Here is a 25,869-nt window from a genome sequence, read left to right as displayed (position 1 = left end):
TGATTGATGACTTGACAATTTCTAGCTTAGTGAACATGTCCAAAATTACACTTTAGTTTAGGTAGTTGAGCATGTAAAATCTTTGATAAATTGTTCTTGTTTATTGATTTCATGAATCCTTTGAAGGTAATGTAGTAACCTTGAGTAACTACTTATCATAGTCATATATTTATGTTGTTTTCCCCGAATGAATCATAGTCTAGCATGTTTATATTGTAGGTGGTGAAGTTGCTTCCCTAGCCCTCTCTATCTAGATCTCCTTCCTTTACATTCCTTGCAATTTACTATTTTATACATTCCTAAATTCATAGTTTAAGTGACAACCCAACAAATCCTCTATAAACCCCCTTATCATTCTAAAAGATGATTCTAGATACCTAGGTTGCCATAGACTAGCAGTCCCAGTGGTTCGACTTACCTGACCAATAGCCCTTTTTTACAATGATTTGTGCTATTGCAAATGGGTTGATTTAAAATTGATAATCGATCTGCCGATCAATTTTTGGCGCCGTTGCCGGGGACTGCAAATGGTTTTGCAACCGAAGTTCTAGGGTTAATTTTGGTTTGATTGTTAATATTGTGATTTGTGAATATTTCTTGTGTGGTTTTGACTATCTTTTTGTTGTAAGTTGTTTATGAGATACTAGGGACTTGATGCTCGTTGAGGGAATGCTAGCAAAATTTGTAAGTCTAGAGGACTCCAGGTAAGTCTCTCGACCTTCTAGTTTCGAAATTGTTAATATCATGCATGTGTTAAAATTAGCGATAATTAAGTTGTGAAGCCCTTGTCGAGGCTATTTTCTTGTTATTTTCAATTGCAAAGCATCGGTCCTTGTCATGGCCATTTAATTCCTGTCTTGATAATTGAGGAGAAAGGGAACATCGTATGTGGAGTTGATGATGATAAATTATTCTGATGATTGTGTTGTGAGTTGTTGATGTTTGGCCGTAGATCACTTTCCTTACCAACTCTTGACTCGCCAGTTGACATAAATTCACTTGAAAGAACTCTTAGATGAAACCTTAAGGAATCTTCTAGCATAAGAGAACTTGAAACTGAATTTAACATAATGGCTAAAAATGTAGGAAATATCGGAAATGAGGGAATTAATAATGATAGGGCCGAAATTCCAAATGTGGAGCCAATGACTCTCAGAGACCATTTCATCCCTACCACCTATGCTTCACCCTCATGCATAGTGATGCCAAACATCGATGCGGCTTAATATGAGATCAAATCTAGTACCATTCAAATGCTTCCATCCTTCCATGGTTTTGATAATGAAGATTCATATAAGCATCTTGATAAGTTCCTTGAGATCTGTTCGACCATCAGGTTGTGAGGTTTCCCTAAAAATGCACTCCATATGCATCTTTTCCCATTTTCCTTAAAAGATAGGGCAAAGTATTGGTTAAACTCCCTTTCTACAAATTCCATCACTTCTTGGGCTCAATTACAGCAAGAATTCCTCAAGAAGTACTATCCAGTGAGTAAAACCAACCAAATGAGGTGTTCCATTCTTAGCTTTTCTCAAATTGATGGAGAACAACTCCATGAGACTTGGGAAAGGTTACAAGACCTCTTTAGGAAATGTCCGCATCATTTAATTCCAAAATGGCAATTGGTGCAAGCTTTCTATGCTGGTTTAACTGAACCACATAGATTCATGGTTGACTCATCATGTGGAGGAATGTTCATGTCAAAGAATGCGGATGAGGCTTGGACCTTACTTGAGAATTTAAGTGAGAATTCATTACAACATAATTCTCGTAGGGCTCTGACCTCAACCAATGCAAAGAACCCCACTTTGTGTCAACCAAAATCAATAAGGGAAGAATCATCTCAAGTGGATGCCATAGCTCACAAATTCTATCAATTGATGGCACCACATCTCTCCCCTTCATTGTCCCAAAATTCCGCAAGTATGGTCTGTGCATTATGTACAAGTCTATTCCATCTCTCGGAAGATTGCCCCACACCAGAGCAATTTCCCAATCCAAATCAAGAGCAAGCAAATGCTATGTTCTCAAGGCCCAGAAATAATCCATATTCCAACACCTACAATCCGGGTTGGAGAGATCATCCGAATTTTTCATGGCGGCAACAAGCCCCACAAAATTCTCAATTTCAAACTCAAAGGCATCAAAATCTACCCTCTTCTCAATTTCAAAATAGGCAATTTCCAGCCTCTTCGAATTACCGTCCTCCGAATAATCTAAATGTCTCTAATCAACCTCCTATGTCCCCAAAAGATGAGATTATGGCTGCAAATAAACAAATGATGGGATCCAATAAGCAACTCTTGTCATCTTTGCAGCCCACTCTCCAAATGGTTCATTCTCATACTCAGTCCATAGCTAAACTTGAGAATCAAGTTGGTCAAATAGCTAACTCCATGAACCAGTTGTTGCAAAAGGACAAGGGTAAGCTTCCCGCTCAACCATTTGAAAATCCTAGAGGGATGCATGTGATTGATGAAACCCCTCCTACGAGTGGGCCAATTCATGAACAAGTTCAATCAATCACCACCTTTAGGAGTGGTCGACTTGTTGACAACAAGGTTGACGGAGACAAGGATGATAAAAATTCTCCCTCCGAAAGTCCAAAAGCAAGCTCATCTAATTCAAATCCTACTCATGAAAATCCCAGGCTTGTCAACCCAAATGTGGAAACTTCTTACGAGCCTAAGGCTCCGTTTCCTCAACGACTCCAAGAGTCGATGCATTTTGGGAACAAGAATTGCAAAATTCAAGACATGTGGGAAGTTTTCAAGCAAGTAAAGATTAACTTGCCTCTCTTGGATGCTATCAAGCAAATCCCTCCCTATGTAAAATTTCTCAAGGATTTGTGCACTCAAAAGCGCACGTCCAGAAATCATTTACCAAAGAAAGTAAGGTTAACTAAAAATGTGAGTGCCATCATTCAACACAGTGCTCCTCCAAAGTATAAGGATCCGGGCTCCCCAACTATCTCGTGTGTCATTGGTGACAACAAGATAGATAGGGCCCTCCTTGACTTAGGAGCTAGTGTGAATTTAATTCCATACTCGGTTTACTTACAGCTTGGTTTGGGAGATCTTAAGCCAACTTCTGTGGTCTTGCAACTTGCCGATAGATCGGTCATTTGGTAAAAAAATTAGACGAAGAGAGTTTATTGGAAAAAGCTACAAGTCGGGAGGGTTTCTGTACTTTACCGTCTAAATTATCTTCGGGGAGTTTTTCTGTACTTTACCATTTAAATTATAATTTCAAGTTAAGATGTTAGTTATATTAAGAATCTTTTAAGTTTTCTTTTGGATATCTATATTTATGCAAATGAGCCAAACTTTCAACAAACAACCCAGTTCGTATTCGTTTGATTAATAAATGAACCAATTTCAAATAAAATTCTTAGACTCAATTTAATAAACTAGTTAAGCTCAAACACCTGTGTGTTTGGTTCGTTAGTTTGTGAACACATTCGTGAATAGTGTTTAATTGCTCCTCGATGAGCAAGGAATATGCTTACTTTTTAATCTTGACCTTAGAATCTAATCTACGACAATTAGTTAATCAATTTTCCTTTTTTATATTTTAAAAAATTTACTTTTGTTTTTCTATTACCATTATATATTAGTAATGGAAAATAACAAAACTATACACATTACTTCTCTCTCAAAAAAAAAAAAAAATACCTTCCCCTTACAATTTGATATTAAAAATCCAAACCCTTTGTAATATTAGAATAATAACCCACATAAAGAGACCCAATTAATTATATATATATATATAACAATCCTTCCCAACAATTAGATATTAAAAATCCAAAACCCATTATCTTTCTTAATAACCTAAGCTTTTTCAATGACCCGAGTCTATTTTACCATTTAAACTAATTGTAATTTCATTTCACATCATTTTCCTTCTATTCACGCTAATTACGCTAATGAGAAGATCAAAGAACTGCCTCACACGAACACCATAATCTTGCGAAATTAAACAAAAAATAGATCAAGCCAACAACAAGAACACACATTTTTATTTGGTTCATTCAAAATTCGCACACGAACACCATAATTTTGCGAAATTAAACAAAAAATAGATCAAACAAACAACAAGAACACACACATTTTTACTTGGTTCACTCAAAATATAGGATTACGTTTAAGAGTTGCATGGGATTTCACTATGATGATCTAAACAAAGATAGAGATGGTTCAGAATAAATAAATACATTCGCACTAAGGTAACATAATAAGTACAGAAATTATCAAAATACCTCCCAAAAATTCCCAAAATTTGGCCTCGGTGTACAATATCAATCAAGCTTCCACCAAACGACAGCTTGAGGTTCTTTCTTCCTCCTCTCTTGTGACATTAGGCTCCACACTCGTAATCCTGTTTTTCACGAGCTCACCAAGCATATAATGGTTGATTGCCATTTTATTTGTGATTTGTTGGTGCGGAAACAAATTGTTATGCCCTATATTTGTTTTGACGATCAGTTTGGTGATATATTTAAGAAGCCTTTAGGTTGTAGTGCATTTCAGCTACTGTGTTTCAAGCCCTACATGTTCAATCTGTATGCTCCAGCTAGAGGCGGGTGTTAGAGAGTTGGGTTATTAGGCCTTATTGTATTAAAGGATGTTTTATTTTCTTGCTGTTTTATATATACTTTTAGAGTGATGAGAATCTGTCGTAGGTTTTATTCTACCCTACGAGAATAATGTTTTTCCTCTTCTCCCCCTTTTCTTCTCTTTTATTTACTCTCAAACCCTATAACACAATCTCACAAATTTCAACTTAATCTTGATTCATTTTTATTGTGTAAAGAGTTTGAAGATGATAGAGATCTGAAATTTATTTAAGTTCAATGGTGATTTCTCCAGGTAGATGGTACCTCTGTATGTGTATATATAAAATGCAGATTTTATATATATCGGTATCTCGGTCATCTTGTTCCCTAATTTACTTTTTTTTTTTTTTATTTGGCGTGTGTTTGCAAAGAAAAAAAAAATTGATGGGAGAAACGAGCTCACAAGCCGAACTTTAGTTTACCCAAAGTTGAGCCAAGTTCGATTGTAGTTAAGCTAGGCTCGATTGAGCTACAGTAAACTCATCCCAGCTTTGACTCATTCACAGCCCTATGTAAAATATTACATTACTAATTGAAGGAGTGCTAAGGGCAGTCCTATTTGTTGCATATGATGTATATATCAATCAATGGAAAAACAAACATAAGGCTAATTTATTGAATTGAAAGGACGTTCGAATCCACATGCAACAATTAGATGGGCAACAATTAGATGGGCAACAATAAATAACTAGTACCCCCTTTGGGATGGTCAAATATCAATTTCTTTTTAAACACTTTTAAATTTAATTTGACTAATTATACATGTTCATTGACAATTAATGTTATCAATCCACACCCTATTAACTTTAAACATGTCCACTAGACAATATTAAAACAATTTATGTACCTTTAACCCCAATCATTCACAAATGTTTAGCCGATTTGACCCAGATGTTAACACTCTGAAATATACATACCATGATTAATTTTTCTGTCCAATGGTAAAAATCTAGTGTAGTGTACTTCTGAGGATAATTTAAGCACACGTCACGCATCAAAGACAAACAGGTATGAGAGTCCGTCTCACATTCAAGAACTCTTAGAGGAACCAAAACAGTCTAAACCATGGTGACAAAATACCAAGGAAATATCAATTACCACTGATAGTGTTACTAAAATCAGTGGAAACACAAGTACATTCTGGCTCACATTCAAGAACTATTAGAGAAAACAAAATAGCCTAAACCATGGTGACAAAATACCAAGGAAACATCAATTACCACCGATAGTGTTACTAAAATCACTGGAAACACAACTAAATTCTGGCTCACATCCAAGAACTATTAGAGAAAACAAAACAGTCTAAACCTTGTTGACAAAATATTCCCACTGATAGTGGTAATAAAATCACTGGAAACACAACTAAATTCTGGTTCACATTCAAGAACTATTAAGTGACAAAATACCAAGGAAACATCAATTACCACGGATTGTGTTACTAAAATCACTGTAAACACAACTAAATTCTGGCTAAATCATGTTATATCACTGTACCTGAGCATATTAAGATTAGAAGCTACATTATCGGATAATTAACCACTTCGACCGAAACCTTGAGTAAGGCTGAGAGAAAGCTAGGAAATCTGGTGTCCCAACTCCATGGCTACATCTTCTTCAAGATATATCTAATTGAGAAAAAACAGAATGCTCATTAAACAAGTAGAGTTTAAAAGTAGGTCAGGAAAAAAAAAAATTAAAGCAAACAGAAACAACACAAAAGCAAGATGGCATACCAGTTCCTTAAAATTCTTTGCATGGTCACAACCATGATGAGTTGTATTATCAACAAAACGAACCGAATCAGACATACAAGATTTGTATTGGTTTACACTTCCAGCCTCATTTTCTTGATACTGTGGAACCTCATAAGGAACACAAACTCGCTTTTTATGCTCCATGCGAACCTTATCTATCCAATTTGCCTTTCCCCATGGATTGATCAACTCTTGATTGATTTTCTGGTCAGTGTTAAAAGTACAATCCCTGTGATGATATCCCAAATGATGGCAGAGAGCCACAAAGTATTGAAATCTCTCTCTCATTCAATAACAAAGGGTGTTTCAATAGATGGATGCCCTGTAAAATTAACATGACCAATTACTACTGACTTGAAGCAATAAATGAATCTAAGACTGAAAAAACTAGTATATACTAAGAGAAATAAATGAAAAACTTAGAGCAATAAAAGAATATAAGGACAATAATTGAATAGATTAAAAGAAATGTTGATATAAAATTCAGAGAACATACTTAGAGGTCTTGTAATCGTAGAACGGATTCCAATCGTGAGGCCTAGACGGATGATTGTTTAGGCCAATATGACGTAATATGAACTTTTTGGAATTTTCCAGGTCTTCCGTTTTGTTATGTGACCATAGTTGTTAAAGGCTCAAGGCGCACAAAAGCGCACATATTAATATAAAGATGCAAAAGTCAACTAAGGAGAATTATGAGATAAAACTAAAACAAACATTGAAATCATTTAGGAAATTCCATGTTTAAATAGTTGCCAAATTCAAGAAATTTTTATTGTTTTGAAATGGTGATATACCAGGTTGCAAATTTAAATCAGAGAAGTTTATATATTAGAAAGCATTTTGTATCCCGAAAACAAAAACAAAAAAAGAAAAAAGAATACTGATAGCTAATTCTTATATTTTGGTAATTAAACTTTAATGAAGAATCAAACTGTACAAACAAAGGTACATTAGAAGAAAACCCAGAGCCCAAAAGCTGTAATAACAACAACAAAAAGGAAACTGGGTGCATAAAGCATAGCGAAAATGGTTTAAAAGCCCAACACTTCAACCGGAGTGTTAGACCGAAGTGTTTTGGTTGCTCCTCTTATTACAAAGATTGATAGTCTTATTGATATTAATATTATACAAGGATTCAAACATAAATGACACTAAACGGCCATCATCAGAGGCCTAAATAAGAGCCTCAAGACAAAACAAACAAGCAAACTAATAAACAAATCTGTAAGTTGGATTTTGGAAAAGTAAATTTTAAATGCCAAACTCACATAAGTTCTGCCGAAGAAGAGAGAAGAAGAAGAGAGAAGAGCGAAGAAGAAGAAGAGAGAAGGAGAAGGAGAAGGAGAAGGAGAGAGAAAAGAAAAGAATTCTGCCGAGAGAATAAGGAAGAAGAAGAATAAGAAGAAGAGAGAAAAAAAGAGAGAGAAAAGAAGTCTGCCGAGAGAAGAGAGGAGAGAAGAACTTACCGTGAGAGAAGTCGGCAGATTCGAGAGATCTCGGCAGATCCTCTTTGTTTCGCAAGCCCTAGCCCTCTGTCTCTTTCCTTTTGCTTCGAACCACTTTTGACTTTCCTTCTGCTTTTTTGCTTTTTCTTTTCTTTTATTCTTTTTTATTTTGTAAGGTTCTCTAAAACGTAATAATAAACAAATACCAAACAAAAAGTAATAATAAACAATAAATAAAAGGCTAGGTTCAATCAGGTGCCCTTTGTGCTGCCTGTAGCCTTGCGCCTATGCAAAGGCAGTCGCCTTAGTCCCTTATAGGAGACAAGCTGGCGCCTGTAGGCGCCTTTGACAACTTATGGACTGTGGTTGCTTCTGCCATCATTTCATCCATAGAAGGATATGAGCCATCACGTAGAACATTTCCATGGGCTCTACCCATTTAGTGTAGATACCCTATTATATCTAGAATGTTTCTGGACTTGATAGTAAAAAGTTGTATTATTATAATGTACTACTCAAATAAAGAAACTGAGTTTTTTGAAATAAAAATATATTCTTACCTCATCATCGATTCAATCCAGAATTCCTTGAATTCATAGTCACCGAATGTGTTTACAAAAAAAAGGCAGACTCTCAGCTTTGTGTTGTTTCCAAGCTTCAACCACTCAACAAAATAGGAATCAAATCCTTCATGACTAATCACAATCACTTCTTGATTGAAGTCCACAGCAACATCACTCGGTCTCAACAGATATAGAGTTCTGAATTCCTTCAACATCAGTATTGAATCAGTGGCTCCTCTTTGATATCTCCATTTTCTGCGCAAACACCAATTTCGAGCATCTTCTGTCCCTTCCACAGTTTTTCCGCCCAGGCTTCTTTGCATTCAAATTCAAAATAATAGCTCCTCACACCAGATCTGTAACCTTCTAGTATTGATTCTTTATCCTAAAAATTTCAACAATATAACAATTAGAACTAAATTTGAATTACAAATTGAAATAACATTAGGCTAGAACTTGAATTATACCTTAGCTTTACCGACGGAGTCTTAGCCTGTTCTCTCATCTTTATATATGAACGGTCTATTTGGTAATCTTCAAGATCAGGTTTTGGTTCTTTATCAGGTTTTGGTTCTTTATCAAGATCCATAGTACTGACATCAAAACAATCATACTATTAAAAAATAAAAATAAAATACTGTAATTGATCACAAATCACAGAAGTCAGTAACAATAACACAGAATAACAAACCCCATAAGTAACTAAACAATGTCTGTATATCAGGGTGGAACCCAAAATCACCACTGATTTTGCATTGTTCCTTCATACAATATACATTCTCAGATCAATCACTTTTGCATAATTAATCTCATCAAAATATAACATAAACAAAAATAAATTATACGTTAACAGTAATCACTAAGGTTACAGAAGTGAAACAATAACAAAATAATTAACATTAGATGAAACCCCCAATCTGCAACCAATTTAATGAAACAAGAACAATTTAAAGAAAACCCCCAATTATGAACCGAAAATATCTACCATACAAATCACGACACAAACCAGCCAAATGATAAACCCTAAACCTCAAAAAAGAAATGTAAACCTACCGAGATATAATATGGTCAAGATTACTTACAAATTGATGACGATCAGCGAACAAACACAACACAAACCCTAGTTTCTGCAGAAGAAATTGCTGTGATTCAGACTTTCTTGCGATTCAGACCGGTCGTGGAGCCTAATTTAGAGTTATTATCATCATCTCCTTTCAGGTTGAAAGAATTCCTCTCCGGTGACCGAAAATGGTTCATTTCTGAGTTTCTAATCACATTTTGACGAACAAATGGATACAAGGAGAGATAAAGTGCGAATAAATCAAATGACGAGATGAACGAAAGAACGAAACATGTATGAAAGATCGATTCATGCAAAAGGAGAGAGAAGAGAGAGAGGATGAACATACCTTGTCACGGTGTCACCTGAGCCTGAAGCTATACGGAGGCTGCGTCCTGCGGAGTGTCAAAGCAGATTGTGTCGTCTGAAACACTTGCCCTAACTTAAATTTTTTAATTTTTTTTTTTCCATCCCCCATGGGCCTCAAAATTAGAGGCCCTCAATGCCCAAGCCAACAAAGACTTGCCCTAACTTAAATTTTTTTATATTTTTCATATATAAATGTAAGTAATGTATTCTTACCATAACATTATAATAAAATATAATAATAATTTTATTATAAAATTATAATATTATAATGAAAAGATTTAGATGTATATTTATATTTAGGAATGAGTTAGAAATAAAATAAAATAAAAAAAAGTAAAGTTGTTTTGACCTTCAAAAATTTGAAGAATTTATTTTAATTGGTAACTTTAGGTTTAGAAAATATTTAGAAATATAATAAAATAGAAAAAGTAAAATTGTTTTAACATTAAATAATTCCGAGCATAATATGATTTATTTTAATTGGTAATTTATAAGATTTATTTTAATTGGTACCTTATTTTATTATTTCATAAATTATTTTATTATTTTATCTATAAATGATTTGAAATTTAACTTGTTTTAGTTGTTCTAATAGTTTTATAGAAAATATTTTATTTTAATTCATTTTATTTATAGAAACTCATTTATTTTAATTCATTTTATATTACATATATAATAAAATAGAAAAAGAAAAGTTGTTTTAACATTGAAGAATTCCGAGCATAAATATACTTAAGTAGACTTGGGAGTCTTAAATAACAAATAAGTCTATTTTAAAATTTGAGTTTTCAATTTGATTGAGTTAAGCAAAATAATTACATATGCATTGAAAACTATTGTTTTGGTTCAAAATACCCTCCAATTGTTATTTCAACATACCAAAATATCCTCCTAAATCAATAGTTTTTTCATTCCAGAAATTTAGAAAAACAAAATTTTTTAGTTGACGTTCAACTTTGAGGGTATTTTTGCATGTGATGTATATATTACCAAAAATAAAAAAATAAAAAATAAAAAAAATAACATATATATATTTATATAGTAAAAAAGTAAAAAATAATTTGTGTACTTGACTTTAACCGTATTTCCTAATCTATATTGCTTTAAACCTGCAAATGTTAATTTCGAAATATACAAATAATTTAGTTAAAATTCATTATATATATAGAAAATTTTCTGTGCATATAACTTTAACCATATCTTCTAATTCATACCAATATAAACCTTGTAAATGTGAAAACTTTTTTGTGCAATATATATATATATACACACACACACACATACATTAAGTATAGACACTAAATTAGCTGCGAAATCATATACTCGCGCGAGGGGTGGAAACGTGAAACTAATTAAGTGATTGTTCAATAAATGGTATACCAACAACTATTTTTTTTATTTATATAAATAAAAATATATAAATTGAGCTAAATGATGATCATCTCAAAACATACATCACACCAAATAAGATTTATTCTTCGCATAAAAGAGCTTAATTTTTTTTTTTTTTTTTAAAAAAAGTTGCAGTAGTATGTTTCAAAATTAAAGAAAATATCTTATTTTCCTAAATTTTTTAAGTAAATAACTTATATCAAAAAAGTACTTGCTTTAAGGTAAATAATTTAAGGAGTAGTATTTTGGAATAAAAGTTTGGAGGATATTTTAGACTTCAATAATAATTATTGGTGCATATGTAAATATTTTACTTAATCCAACTAAAGTGAAAAATGAACTTTTAAAATAGACAATTTTGTTATTATAATTTTGTTATAATAATTATTGGTGTAGTTTTCCCTTTATTTTAATTGTTAACTTATTTTATTATTTTGTAAATTATTTTATTATTTTATCTATAAATGATTTGAATATCTTAGATTAAAATTCAATTAAACAACTACCTATTTAATTTTAATTGATAATTTATTTTATTATTTGGTAAGTTATTTTATTAAATAATTACCTATTTTATTTTTATGGGTAAACTTGTTTTAGTTGTTCTAATAGTTTTATAGAAACTCTTTGATTTTAATTCATTTTATTTATAGAAACTCTTTTATTTTAATTCATTTTATATCAATTAATAAATTTTGAAATCTGAACCACTTTAGTTGTTCAAATAATTTTATAGAAACTCATTTATTTTAATTCATTTTATATCAATTAATAAATATTTTTGTATATTAATAAATAAATACTGAAATACTGAAAATCTTTACACTTTTAATAATATATATAGATATAGATATAGATATAGATATATTTTAATACATAACTTTTTTTTATTTTAATTGGTAACTTATATGATTTATTTTATCTATAAATGATTTGAAACATATTGATTGGTAATTTATTAATCTGTCATTTATTTTATAGAGATGTTTCAAATTATTAAATAAATCTTTCAATTAAACAATTACCCAATTTTAATTGGTAATTTATTTTATTATTTGGAAAGATTTAAATCTATATTTATATTTAGGAACAAGTTAGAAATATAATAAAATAGAAAAAGTAAAGTTGTTTAAACCTTGAAGAATTCTGAGCATAATATAATTTATTTTATTAGGTAACTTTAAATTAAATAGAAATATAATAAAAATAGAAATAGTTAGATCACTACTTTTACTTGAGTCCATCTCATTTCAAACCTGTGATGTTTTTCCTTACACTGCTGCTGCTATATAAACTTCGTGTGTGTTTTTGTTTGTGTGTGTGTGTGTGTGTGTGTTTTTGTTTGTGTGTGTGTGTGTGTGTTTTTTCCTCATGTTTTTTACTAGTTGAAGTTGGCGTGTTTGTCCAATATGTCCTTTGATGATATTTTTATTTATTACTCGGAAGACATACATCTTATTGCTCCAAGCCTGATGGTAATGAATGAGAATTTTTCAAGTCAGAACTAAATCGTTTGAACTTCCGAGGGTTTTATTCAGTCATTTTGTAAAGAAACGATGAATTGATTACGGTGGCTACCGTGCGGTACTATACAATTACAGATCGATGATGAACTGCCTTGTCTTTTTTAGATTTTATTGGAATCTGAAACGCTCTTCTTTTTCTTCTTCTTTTTTCTTAAGGATTTAGGGAGGAAAGGTGGGAGATGTACGCTTGTTGGTACGCGGTTTCAATATCGCCGACTTGGAATGTGCAGAATCTTGATGAATGAATTTGAAAGGGTAACTATTGAAAAAAAAGAAAGATTCGACTGTAATACTATCAAATATTATTAGCTGTAAATATAATATTTGAAAGATATTTGTTATAAATAGAATATTGGTCAATGTTATAAATTATGAAATTATTAATTAGGCCAGTTAACTATTGTAATCAGTTTTCTGATTTTATTCTTGTATTCTCTCCTATAAACAAAACCCGTGTAAACTTATGAATGTTGTGAGCTAATACAGAAAAAAGATTTATTCCATATTTTTTTTCCCTTTCAAGTTTATATGGTATCAGAGCCACCCATAAAAAATTTAAAAAAAAAACCCTAATTTCTTTTCTACACAATTTCTTCACTAATCAGCCATGTCTGACATTTCCACCGTGTCAACCCTGCCTTTCACAACCCAGCCAACCAATCCTGCAACCCAAGCCCCCAATACCGATTCTCACTCGGTTCAGATCACTAATATTCGCTTTAATGTTGACAATTATTTACGATGGTCCCAATCCGTTCGGATGTACATCAGATGGCGGGGAAAGATCGGGTACCTGACGTGAGACAAGAAGGCACCAACATCGAAGGACCCAACGTATGTGACCTAGGATGTAGAAAATTTAATGGTGATGACTTGGCTCATGAACTTCATGGACGAGGATAATAGCTCCAACTATATGTGCTACTCCACGACCTGGGACAAAGTGAATCAGATGTACTTTGATCTGGGAAATCAGTCTCAGGTCTACGAATTGACTCTAAAACTTGGTGAGATTCGGTAAGGAGAAGACTCGGTCACCAAGTATTTCAATTAATTGAGGTGTCTTTGGCAAGATATGTGATACCCCTCGATTCTAGAGCCACGGGTGATCAAGTCCGAGCACAGATTCGAGGGATACCAGACAATTAATATGTAACCAAGCAAGAATAAAACTGAATTAAGAATAAAATAATAATGCGCTGAAAGAAACTAAAATGAAAATCCTCGAACCTTAAATAATAAATTAATAACATTTAAATCCGTCAAATCTGTACAACTCGGGAATCCATCTAGTGGACCCCTAATAATTCCAACTGGTAAAACATTTACAGAATTAAAATCCAAAACCAAAATAAGAAAGAATATCCTATGTAGTCGGAAGAGTGAGTGACTGTATCTGCATCACCACGATCAAACCCTAAGCCTGGTACTCACGAACACCTGAAAAATAGGAGTGGGTTAGGCCCACATGCAAGTTCCAATCTACTACAATCCGTACATAAACCCGATACACAGATACATCCTAGATAGCTCGGCAATATCTACAATAGTCCATATATATATATATACACACTATAGGATGCTCACTAGCCTATAACATAGTTCAGCCTGAGTAGAAGATGACCTATAAAACACGCATTTCAGCGGCTAAGTACCTAGACCTACCAGTGAACATTAGCTATATCTAGCTACTCAACCTTTGCAATATACGCACCCTAACCGTGATCAGGAGACTCAAGCTCGTATCACGGTACCATAAATATATATATAAATTCCTTCCTAAATGCAGAAAGATAAAATAAACATCCGTTAAGTCGTTCAACTGTTTTAGTTGACAGGACATGTATCCATGTAGGAGTTAACTATTTTAGTTAATCCATTCCGTATGTATGATGGGGTAAGACTTAGCTTTTTGATCTAATCCATCCCTGATATGTCACCGTCCCATACCGGTACATATAATGCAAATGATCCACAAATGATGCACATTCATTAAAACATCAAGCATATCCAGAAACCATCATAATAGAAATCAGATATTTTTAAGATCCTATCATGCATCTAGTATATGATTATAATCATAAATCCTCCAAATAAATTGTTAAAGTAATGACAAACAATTTACATTACTCACATCCATACGATTGATAAAACAGAAATTCAACGGTTCATCAACTAACATCCATAGCATGGTGTAATGATTATCAGAATTATAAACTGAGTACATTATGCTAGAAATCCCAAACCATCCTCTCATACTAGTTCATTCAAATTATTACAACCGAGACTAGTAATGAAATCCTCCTCAATCCCTGACGGCATGAAAGTTAACGTTTATAACACATGACGTCCCTTTTTAATCCTGCATCCTAAAACCTGTGCCTGATATCATATGACACTGAGAAGTCTCACTGCACATTGTGTAAAACCCCAATGGTAGTTTATACCTACTCATGTAAACTGGTTAAAACAACCCAGCAAATAAAATCTCTTTCACCCCTGTCAGCACACAGCCATGTATTTAAATTACACGATGTCCACAACCACAACCTAACCAACCCTCTTGGAACTTAAATATATCTTAGACATTGTTGATATAAAGTCCCAGAAATATCCGTTATAACAATTTATTGAATTTTGCTAAAACAACTCGCCTGTCAATCTCCCTTCCTTTCTTCCGGACAACATACACATTACTATTGTTTATGTTCATGATGCCCCTTAGAATCAAACCCTAACATAAACCTACTGTTTAAAGGTTCCAACAGGTAAATTTTTAAGTATTTAGAACCCCTTTTATTTTCTAGAAATTTCGTTTAAGGCCCCAAAGGCAGAAAAATGCCGAAAATACCCCCGAAGGGGTATCTGTTCAAAAGAGCCGGCTCCCCCCCATGGGAGCCAGCTCTTTATCTTCCAGAGCCGGCTCTCCCTCATAGAGAGCCGGCTCTACTTGCTTGGGAGCCGACTCCCTCACTTAGGGAGCCGGCTCTCTCTCCTTGAGAGCCTACTCCTCCGTCTCTGACCTTCGTCTTCAGTTCCGGTGCCATTCCAGCCATCCGTCCCACCTTTGATACAGATTTTTAAACTTCCTAGAGTTCAATTTACATCCACACAGTCCTAAAACCTCCTCACATCCTCTTAGGATTTGATTTACAGAAGCTTAAATCTTAGTCGCAACAGTTGAAACAAAGAAAAATTTCAGAAACACAAAATGTAAAAACAGATTTCAGCTTGGTTCATTATGCATAAATATTCGTTTTAAAGTTTAATTACATTCCTAGGGTTCCGTCTAAGTTCCTAGAGTCCTAGAAACTCTTCACCTTCCACTATGAATTAATTTACAAAACAATCTCAATTCATAAACAAACACAGCATGCAGGAAACCGATTCCAGTTCTTTAACCACAACAAGTTACAGTCTGTTACACATGCATCAACCATCAGTTTTAAAGTTGAATTAACCCTGGAGACTATATAGAATGCACATAACACAAGTTTACAGGAAGGAGAGAATGAAACTTGCCTCTAGGTTTCAGTTTGAAACCTTCAACCTTCGTCTGCAAATTCCGGCAAACCTAATACATTCCCTTCCTCCTTTGGTCACTGCCCCTTTTTCCTCTGTTTTGCCTTCCCAAAACTAATACGTGCATAAGGTTTTCTAACCCTAGCAGACTTATTTTGTTCAATATATATAGGCCTTCATTCTATATTTAACCTACCTTTAATTTCGACTAATTTACAAGTCGGCTAAATACTCCCCATAAAAGAAAACCCTAACCCTAATCTATATCCACGACCATTTAAAATATAAACTAAATGAGTCACCCAAGCATAACTGCAAATAAAGCAAAAAAAATTAAATAAACAATTGACAAATAAATTATATAAACTAACCAACAATACACGTCAATTAAATCATACAAATAAAATAATTAAATTAAATCACACACAAACAATTCAACAATTAAATTAAATACACAAAAATAGTAATTAAGCAATTAAGCAAATACACATAAAATAAATTCCCCAAATAAAACAATCAATTCAAACAACTAAGTCATATAATCAAATAAAAATGAAATAAAAACCAAAATGCAAAATTAAATTCCCATTTTGTCCTTTTAAAAACTAGGGGTATTACAAGATATGGTTCTGTTCAATGATTATGAATAGAAATCCACTGAAGATGCCAATCACTACAAACGGACCATGGAGGCTCATCGCATTTACAATTTGCTTGCTGGGCTCAACATGGAATTTGATGAAGTATGGGGACGGATCATTGGCAGGACTTCACTTCCTCTAATTGGTGAGGTGTTTGCTGAGGTTAGAAGGGAAAAGTCGCAAACATGCAATGTTTAGGAAGAAGACTACCAGCGAGCCTGTTGAGAGTTCTGCCCTTGTTGTTACCGAGACTGTTACTAATAAAGCAGTCAATTTTTAACAAAAACCTAAAGGGAAACCACGGGTCTGGTGCAACTTTTGTAATAAACAGTGCCATACTCGGGAGAACTGCTGGAAAATCCACGGAAAACCAGCGAATTGGAAGAGTAGCAAGCCTGGTGACAGAAATAGGCATGCGGTTCCTACTGCCGATGAAGCTGAGACAAGTCCCTTAAGTAAAGACCAGATGGATCACCTTCTGAAGTTGCTGAAATTTAATTCCTCATCTGGTATTCCTTGTGTTTCTCTTGCATAAATAGGTAGTGCACTTAATGTCCTTTTTTGTTGTTAAAATTCTGCTTCATGGATCATCGATTCTAGAGCCTCTGATCATATGACTAGCCTTTCCAATCTTTTTAGCACTAACTCACCATGTTCTGGCTTTGAAAAATTAGAATTGCATATGGTAGTTTCTCACTTATTGCAGGAAAATGTTTGATAAAATTATCCGATAATATTAATCTTAAATTTGTTCTCCATGTCCCTGAACTAGTCTGTAACCTTTTGTCTGTGAGTAAACTAACCAAAGAATCTAATTGTCATGTAATTTTCTTTAATTCTTACTGTGAATTTCAGGACCGGAGCTCGGGGAAGAAGATTGGCAGTGCTAAGATAATAGATGGACTTTACTACTTTGATAGTGACTTCTCCAGTAATAAAAAGGCTCAGGGCCTTAGTAGTGTTAATTCTAACTCTATTTATGAACAAATAATGTTTTGGCATGTAAGACTAGGATATCCTAACTTTCCATATCTTAAATATTTGTTTCATACTTTATTTAAAGGTTTGGATTGTTCATCGTTCTATTGTGAAAATTGTTGTTTATCTAAGAGTCATCGTACTACTTATTTGCCAAAACCTTATACTTCTTCAAAATTAATTTATTTAATATATAGTGATGTTTGGGGACCTTCAAGAGTCACTACTATCCCTAGGAAAAAATGGTTTGTTACTTTTATAGATGATCATACCCGTTTATGTTGGGTTTATTTGATTAATGAAAAGTCTGCGGTTGAAAAAAATTTTTAAGAATTTTTACACAATGGTTGAAACTCAGTTTCAAGCAAAAATTAGTATTTTTCACACCGATAATGGAACCGAATATTTTAAGAAAAATTTGGGGAGTTTTTTTAAAGAAAAAAGGTATCCATCAGCAGTCTACTTATGTAGATACCCCACAACAAAATGGAATTGCTGAAAGAAAAAATAAACATTTACTTGAAGTGGCTTGTGCTATAATGTTTTCAATGAATGTTCCAAAATATCTTTAGGGAGAAGCTATTTTAACAGCTTCATATTTGATTAACAGAATGTCTACACATGTTTTAAAATATAGCACGCTATTAGGATGTTTCAAAAAAAAATTTCCCTTATCAAGGATATACTCGGATTTACCTCTAAAAGTTTTTGGTTGCACAGCTTTTGTTCATGTACCCAATAATACTAGGTCTAAACTTGATCCTTGAGCTGAAAAATGTGTTTTCATATGGTATACTTCAAATCAAAAGGGATATAAGTGCTATAATCCCCAAACAAGAAAATTTTATATGAGTATGGATGTCTCTTTCTTTGAAAATAAATCATACTTTCACAAAATTCCCTTCAGGGGGAGAATAAGGTGATGGAAGAAAATTTTTGGGATTGATCTCCTACTTATTTACCAAATGTGATTTTGACTACTTCACCTTATCCTACTGTTATTCCCGAAATTCAAAGTCAGGAACAATTTGATAAAACCAATGAAAATAATAAAGGGAATCCTAGTCATATAGTGCCAAACATTACTGTATCTAAAACAGGGGAAGAATCACTACAACTGGGCACAAAAGTTCCCAATACTGAGCCTCTGGTTTATACTCGGAGAAGACCTCATCAAAAGAGTCAAAGTCAGCCTATTCCTCTTGGAAATGATCAATCTCGACCTCCAGGAACTCGACCTTCAGATATCACATGTAGTTTTGTTCCTAACTCATCTTCAGTTCTTGTTACTTCTCCTAACTAAGAATCATCAGACCTTGATATTCCTATAGCTGCTAAGAAAGGTATTCGAATCAAATATCCCATTGCCAAAATACCTTTCTTATGAAAAACTCTCTCATACTCATAGGGCTTTTACCTCAAAAATCTCACATTTTTTTATCCCGAGAAACATTCAAGAAGCTATTGATGATCCGAATTGGAAGTTAGCAGTGATGGAAGAGATGAATGCTCTTAGAAGAAGTGGTACTTGGTAGATAGTTGATTTACCTAAAGAGAAAAGAACAGTAGGTTGTAAGTGGGTCTTTACTGTGAAATGTAAAGCTGATGGTAGCATAAAGAGGTACAAGGCAAAACTAGTAGCAAAAGGGTTTACCCAGACCTATGGAATTGATTATCAGGAAACATTTACTCATATAGCCAAGATAAACTCAATCAGAATCTTGTTATCTTTGGCTGTGAATTTCAACTGGCCATTACACCAGTTAGATGTAAAAAATGTCTTTTTAAATGGAGAACTTGAGGAGGAAGTCTTTATGAATCTACCACCTGGGTTTGAGAGAAAATTAGGAGCTAATGAAGTCTATAGACTGAAAAAATCTTTATATGGTCTCAAACAGTCCCCTAAAGCTTGGTTTGAGAGATTTGAGAGAGCTGTAAAGAATTGTGGCTACTGTTAGAGCCAAGCTGACCATACCATGTTCTACAAATATAGTAGAGAAGGCAAGCTAGGTTGCAGTCTTAATTGTTTATGTGGATGATATTGTCTTAATATGTGATAACAATGAAGAATTGGAGAGACTGAAAAAGAGACTTGCAGCTGACTTTGAGATCAATGATTTGGGTGGATTAAAATACTTTCTTGGAAAAGAGTTTGCTAGATCCAAATAAGGTATATTTGTGAATCAACGTAAATATGTTTTTGATTTACTTAGTGAGACAGGTCTGTTAGGATTTAAACTAGCCGAGACACCCATTGAGCCTAACCTTAAGCTGTAGCCTTTTAAAGATGAAGAAGTTCTAAATAGAGAGCAGTATCAAAGACTTATTAGAAAACTGATCTACTTGTCACATACACGTCCAGATATAGCTTTTGCAGTTAGCATGGTTAGCCAGTTCATGCATTCACCTAGACAAGAACACTTTGATGCAGTCTACAAGATTCTCAGATACCTAAAGGGGACCCCTGGAAGGGGTCTACTATTAAAAAACCTTGGGCATTTGTAAGTTAAAGCCTATACTGATGCGAATTGGGCTGGGAGTGTTATTGATTAATGGTCAACTTCTGGCTATTGCACCTTTGTTGGAGGTAATTTTATCACTTGGCGGAGTAAAAAATAGAATGTGGTAGCAAGAAGCAGCGCAAAGGGCGCAAAGGGCGCAAAGATCAATTGCTCATGGAATTTGTGAGGTGTTATGGATTAAGAGACTATTGGAAAAATTAAATGGATTAAGAGACTATTGGAAAAATTAAAGGTCTCTAATCCATTGCCTATAAAATTGTACTGCGATAATAAAACTGCTATTTCGATCGCTCACAATCCGGTGCTTCATGACAGAACAAAACACATGGAGGTAAACAAATACTTCATCAAGGAAAAACTCAAAAATAGATTGATCTGTATGCCGTACATTCCTACTACCGAGCAAGTTACAGATGTACTTACAAAGGGACTTCCTACAAGACAATTCGATAGACTAATTGGTAAGCTGGGTGTCGCGTCCGGATTTTTCCCAACCTCTATAATGGTTAAATTAAACACTTATGGGTTAGAAAAGGGGTTTAATGCGACGGAGTAGCTATGATCAATTATTATTTATTTGGAGTAGGGCAATTTATTAATAATCGAAGTCGCCACCTAGCATAGGATTATGGTGTGCTAGGTCACCTATGGTGGGAAAAATAGATGGACACATGAGAGGTCTAATTTGGGCCCTAATGTATTTGACATCCACTTAGTCTACGAAAATCAGATTAATGGGCTCAGGGGTTTGGTTGTGCATGGGAAAGGTGTTAGGCACCCCACGACACCCATGAAATACAGTTACTTTATTTTTATATTGCATTCCAAAAAATAAATATATTTGTAGGAATAATAATTTGAGAATTAAACCATATTTATGAGTTATAGGAATTTGAGGAAGGAATGTGAATTTAAAATGTTTCTAAGGAATTTATTTTAAAATGTTTCTAAGGAAACTTGTATATTAGGAAATTAATATATGTTTCTAAGGAAATTAGTATTTGAAATTGTTTAAAAGGAAACTTGCAATTTAGGAAGATATATATTTGTTTCTAAGGAAATTTGTAACTTATAAGAGTGTGTATAGACTTATATAAAATATTTTCTTAAGGAAACTTGTATTTTAATAAGATATGTTTAAAGAAAGTACATATTTAAGAAATCTTGTATGTTTTAAGAAGCTAATATTAAAGAAAGTATTTTTTTAACCAAGTATAAGATTTTAGAAAATAATGATTTAAAGAAAATTTGTGAGCTTTCTAATATTTGGAAATAGTATCAGAAAATATAATTTCAATATATACATACATACATATATATGGATAGATGTACAGAGAGAAACCTGAGAAGGAGCGACATGATGGATACTTGTGCGATCTCCGACTTCCTTTCCCCGGCAACACTACATAAGCTCACACACCATGTGCCTCTCAATTTCGTTTTGGATGCACAACTTCTTTTTTTAATTTTTTTTTTTTTTCGAATTTGCCACTCAATATATATCACGTAATATTGTTTTGTGTGTGTGTAGTGATGGATGGCTATCTCTGTGCCATCCGCCTCCCAAAGGTTTGAAGGATCTAGAAACTAAAATGAAGGTTTGGAGGCCTCCCGCTGAGGTAAGTTTTTATTAACTCTCCCTCCCCTCAAATATGAATTCAACGCTCCTTTCAATAGATTTACAAGAGAGAAGAAATAATTAATGAGATAACATAGAATATATCAGTTATCTATTTATAACTAATAACTTTATTTGAATTCAAAAAATAAAATAGGATAAGAAGTTTGATTAAGTACGAATTATGTGCTGCACAAGAAATAAGATTCTAGTTACTTTTTTATATAATAAATATTTTATTTTATTGCCTTAGTTAACCGATGCCATAAATTTTTTATTTTATTTTATTAACTCTCCCTCCCCTCAAATATGAATTCAACGCTCCTTTCAATAGATTTACAAGAGAGAAGAAATAATTAATGAGATAACATAGAATATATCAGTTATCTATTTATAACTAATAACTTTATTTGAATTAAAAAAATAAAATAGGATAAGAAGTTTGATTAAGTACGAATTTTGTGCTGGACAAGAAATAAGATTCTAGTTACTTTTTCATATAATAAATATTTTATTTTATTGCCTTAGTTAACCGATGCCATAAATTTTTTATTTCATTGCCTTAGTTAACCGATGCCATCACTATTTTTACCAAACTGCGCCACCATTCATGTAGTCAATAAATGGGCCAGGAAACTGAATACTAGTTTTCCTTTTTTATATGCATATATTTGCTATTATTTTATTATTATTTTTATTTGTATTTATTTTCCTTCCTATTCATGTTACCTTACCTTACATAAGGATCTGGGTCATTGTCATTGCCTTCATGGTATGAATGGATCAATATATATATTCTCATATCTCTTGCTTTTATTTGTTTCTTTATTTAGTATGTAAAATAAGTACAATATACAAAAAGTGAGGTCGTAAGCCTTGTTTAGCTAGACCATAACCATTACATGGCCTCTGGTATATTTACGAAGCCTTTAGGTTGTAGTGCATTTCAACTACTGTGTTTCAAGCCCTACGGCTCCGTTTGGATTGAGGGATTCAGAGGGATTTGGAAAGAAAAGAAAGGAAAGGATAGTGACTTGTCTGTTTGGAGAGATTTGAAGGGAAAGGAAGACAATGACAGAAGTAGCCTTGTATATTGTAGTTTGCAGTTACAGAGAGAGAGAGAGAGAGAGGGGGGGCGAGAGGCGATTGGGGAGGCTGAAATTATTTGCTTTATATATATATATATACACACACATACAAATATATATATATATATATATACACATACCCTAATTTGACAGATAGACATACTGAAATATATGGGTTTTGAACTTCTGATTCTTGTAGATTTTATTGTTTGCAGTTGTAGAGAGAGGGAGAGAGGGAGAGAGAGAGGGGGGTAGGTTCAGAGTTGAGAATGAGAATAGAGATAGTGGCGATTGGGGAGGCTGAAAAGAAAGGGAAGGATAGTGACTTGTCTGTTTGGAGAGATTTGAAGGGAAAGGAAGACAATGACAGAAGTAGCCTTGTATATTGTAGTTTGCAGTTACAGAGAGAGAGAGAGGGGGGGCGAGAGGCGATTGGGGAGGCTGAAATTATTTGCTTTATATATATATATATATACACACACATACAAATATATATATATATATACACATACCCTAATTTGACAGATAGACATACTGCAGTTGCAGAGAGAGGGAGAGAGAGAGGGGGGGTAGGTTCAGAGTTGAGAACGAGAATAGAGATAGTGGCGATTGGGGAGGCTGAAATGATTTGCCCTAATTATATATATATATATATATATATGTTTTCTGGTGGCTATAAATTAAAATAAAAAAAATTAAAACAAAACCCATTACATACAAGTTAGTAGTTGGGGGGGGGGGGGTGAGTAACAAGAATAGAGATGGAGGCATTGGGAAGGCTGAAATGATTGGGGGGGTGAGTAACAAGAATAGAGATGGAGGCATTGGGAAGGCTGAAATGATTTGCCCTAAATATATATATATATATTTTTTCTGGTGGCCATCATTCATGGGCTTATAAATTACAGACCTTGGGTAGTTAATTTAGAAAAAAAAAAAAAAAAAAAAAAAAATTAAAGCAAAACCCATTACATACAAGTCAGCAGTTGTAGAGAGAGAGAGAGAGAGAGAGAGGTGGGGAGAGTAACGAGAACATAGATGGAGGCATTGGGGTGGCTGAAATGATTTGCCCTACTAACCCCACAAAAAAGGGTAAAACAGTAATTTTAATTATTATTTTCCTTTCTTTTCTCCTCTCTTTGTTATCCAAATAAGAATATTACCCATTTCTTTCTTTTCTCTCCTATCTATTCATGAATATAAATTATAGATATCCTTTCCTTTCTTTTTCTTTTCTTTTATTTTTTTTCCTCTTATAATCATTTCCTATCCAAACGAAGCCTACATTTTAATTTTAGAGAGTGATGTAGAATTTGTCATAGGTTTTATTCTACCCTACAAGAACAATGTTTTTCCTCCTCTCCCTTTTCTTCTCTTTTCATTTACTCACAAATCCTATAACACAATCTCACAAATTTCAACTTAATCTTGATTCATTTATATTGTGTGAAGAGTTTGAAGATGATAGAGATCTGAAATTTATTTAAGTTCAATGGTGATTTCTCCAGGTAGATGGTACCTCTGTGTATATGTATATATTCACGGCCCTATGTAAAATATTACATTACTAATTAAAGGATAGCTAAGGGCAGTCCTATGTGTTGCATATGATGTATATATCAATCAATGAAAAAACAAACCCACGATGAAAATGATTGATCCAAGTGATTGCCTACCATTCAAGTTCTAAAGTGTGACTAATTACCAGTAATCTAGCGATATCAGCCTCTTACCTCCCAAAGAGAGGTCAAGAGTTTAAGTCTTAGAAGAGACATGTGTATTTGAGTACCAACTAAAAAAAAAAAAAAAAAAAAAATTCCCGAAGCGTGCAAGTCAAAATGAAAAGTCCATTTGAATTCCGAAACAGGCTCTCATGATGCCACCCACATGTTGGGATGAAATAGGCAAGGAGCGGCAAGGTCCATTGAAAGTGGAGGGATAATTTGCTCAACTCTTGGGGCTTCGGTCCAGTTCTCGGTTTCGACTTCACAAGGTTAACTTATTGAATTGAAAGGACGTTCGAATCCACATGCAACAATTAGATGGGCAACAATAAATAACACGTACACTTTTTTTTCTTTTTTTTCATAATTGGTTTTTGTATAAAAAAAAAAAAAGGAATGTACAGGTGCACAGAGGGCGTACCCTCAGAATTTTACTGGAAAGAACATCTTACAGAAGAACCAATCCCAGTAAATTAATAGAAAAACAAAGAATGATAGCTGTATAATGTCTCTAAGTGAGACATTATAAACATCAAAAACGTCAAACAAAATAATCCTAGCCACTTCGGAGGTGGAACTAGGACTATGACCATGAAGCCTTCGATTTCTCTCTTGCCAAATGCTCCAAAAACCAGCAACTAATAATGTTTTAATCATTTTACTAGTCTGTGATGAGAACCAAAGCAACAAATCTTCAACTGTAAAGATAGAACCAAAGTCCACAGTCCAACCAAGTGTATCCTTCAACCAGCTCCAGAAATTCATAGCAAAAGGGCATTGAACAAAAACATGATTTGTAGTATCAATTTGTTGTAGGCAATTAAAACATCTAGGTGCCAGTTGCACTTTCCTCTTCTGCAGATTGTACAGTGTAGGTAGTCGATCTTGGAATAGAAAAACTCCATGAATAGACCATCGAGGTCTAGCTTTCCCCCAATAAATAGAAGACCACAGAGCCTTTGGATAGGTAGTTCGACAACCCTTCCAAGCTCTTTTAAAATTAAAATCTCCTCCATCCCAAAGAAATTTATCTAGTCTCGCGTGAACGG

The 25,869-nt window shown here is 33.6% G+C and overlaps 1 long non-coding RNA gene across 3 annotated transcripts; it reads right to left on the bottom strand.

Moving 5' to 3' along the window:
• Positions 1 to 5,898: 5,898 nt before the first annotated feature.
• LOC132269328 (uncharacterized) lies at positions 5,899 to 9,977 on the bottom strand. 3 transcript variants are annotated; one of them, XR_009469459.1, is made up of 6 exons: positions 9,790 to 9,977; positions 9,463 to 9,647; positions 8,848 to 8,973; positions 7,839 to 8,765; positions 6,349 to 6,691; positions 5,899 to 6,240 (listed from the first exon to the last, which is right to left on the bottom strand). It is a non-coding gene; the product is annotated as an uncharacterized LOC132269328 (long non-coding RNA). The 3 variants fall into 3 exon arrangements; XR_009469460.1 differs by having other exon boundaries at positions 8,378 to 8,765; positions 9,463 to 9,639; positions 9,790 to 9,959; XR_009469458.1 differs by having other exon boundaries at positions 8,378 to 8,765; positions 9,790 to 9,958.
• Between the last annotated feature and the right edge of the window lie 15,892 nt (positions 9,978 to 25,869).

This window comes from Cornus florida, unplaced genomic scaffold, assembly GCF_030987335.1.
Source record: "Cornus florida cultivar Cherokee Brave unplaced genomic scaffold, ASM3098733v1 CherokeeBrave_3.0.0_Hap2_Chr08, whole genome shotgun sequence".
Lineage (NCBI taxonomy): Eukaryota > Viridiplantae > Streptophyta > Magnoliopsida > Cornales > Cornaceae > Cornus > Cornus florida.
Note: the sequence above shows the minus strand (reverse complement) of the source record. Positions and strands in the feature narration are given on the sequence as shown.